We start from the raw sequence: 1,918 nt of genomic DNA on the forward strand, positions 1-1,918 counted from the left end.
TATATATATATATATATATATATATATATATATATATATATACATATATATATATATATACATATATATGTATTCATATATACACACACATACAATCATGTATATATGCATATACACACACATACATACATGCATATATATATATATGTGTGTGTGTGTGTGTGTGTGTGTGTGTGTATTTGTGTGAAACTGCCCCCACCCCTGCGTAACAGCATTCCAATGGCTGAAAGAAGTAAATAAGTAAACGATTACGTTTATATCTGTGTGTTATAAATATAAAATTATTATATATATAAAATTTCTACAAGTTATCTAAGTAATACTAAACATATCTAAAAAAAAAAAACATCATAAACATCCGCAACCGATTACCCTGATCACCACTACCACAACCACCGCAGCCGCCACCACCACCATTTACTCTCGTAGCTACTACCACCAACCATCACTAACAACAGCACTAACAACATCTTCACCACCATTATTTTCAACACCGACACCAACAAACAGCTACTACCCATGGCCATCCGTCCACAAACAGTCATCCTTGCATCCAATTACTCCCACCAACACCACCATCAACTACGTCTATCATAATTACTGCTGCTATTTCTTCTTTAAAAGGATTTTATTTTTAAAAAGGATCTTTCAATGTTTATTTATTTATGACTGCCATCAATGTCAACAGAAACACCCCTAAAGTATGTTTTCTAAAGGTTCTCTGCCCAACAGCGTTTTGTAATGCGAGATAGAAACTCCTTCTTGTAAAAGGAGGAAAACCATCAAAGAATAATGCGAGATGTTAGGGAAGAGCATAGCAGATCCGACAAGAATTCCATTTGTAAAAACTATCTTAGCACTCACACACACACACACCACACACACACCATATACACATTCTCATATGTTTATATTTATAAACGTATAAGTACGTTTGTGTGTATGTGTGTATGTATGTATGTGTATGTGTGTGTATGTGTGTGTGTGTGCGTATATATATATATATATATATATATATCATAATACCAAGAATCTTCCAAACCGAATGCAAAAGTGAAATGTTCACATACATACATACAAACATACATACATATATACATGCATACATATACATATTCATGTGTATATTAATATACATATATGCATTTATGTATGTATATATATATATATACATATACATACATACATATATATATATATATATATATATATATATATATATACACACACACACACACGTACGTACATCTGTATATATTTTTGTTAATACGTATGTTTGTGTGAATGTTTGTTTCTCTGTATATGTATGAACGTAAGCATATTTCTATGCGCATACTTGTATATGTGTATGCATGTATATTTCGAAATTTTAATTGGAAACACCAGTTTCTTTTTCTTTTCTTTTCTTTTTGGCAGGTATATTTGACTATAATGCATTTGTAATTATATACACGAGTAAATATATGTATATGAAAATTTGTTTTCAATATATGTGTTTGTGCGCAAATGTTTTTGTACGAGTATGTCAGCAGATTTTTTCACATGAACAAATTTATATATCTGTCGACTATGTGTACATACGTGTGCAGTTTATGTATCTATGCTTATGTTTGTTTGGTGGGAGGGCCTACGTACGTAAATGGGCGTTTCTACGGGCGCACGTGCATGAGTGTACATGTACGTGTGTAGAAGGTGTTTTATAACGAAAGTGCCACTGAATATGTGGGAGAATGTACGAAATATGTATTAATCCTGCTAAATCTGTATAAATCTTCAAACTTATTTTGGAACCATTCAATTTTGGATTCAGTCCCACTGCGAGGCACCTTGGGTAAGATTTATTTAACTGTAGCCCTGGAGTCCACCAATGCATTCTGAGTGAATTTGGCTGGCGGAAACTGTGTGAAAATTCCTTTAT

Source organism: Octopus bimaculoides, chromosome 4 (assembly GCF_001194135.2).
Source record: "Octopus bimaculoides isolate UCB-OBI-ISO-001 chromosome 4, ASM119413v2, whole genome shotgun sequence".
Taxonomy (NCBI): Eukaryota; Metazoa; Mollusca; class Cephalopoda; order Octopoda; family Octopodidae; genus Octopus; species Octopus bimaculoides.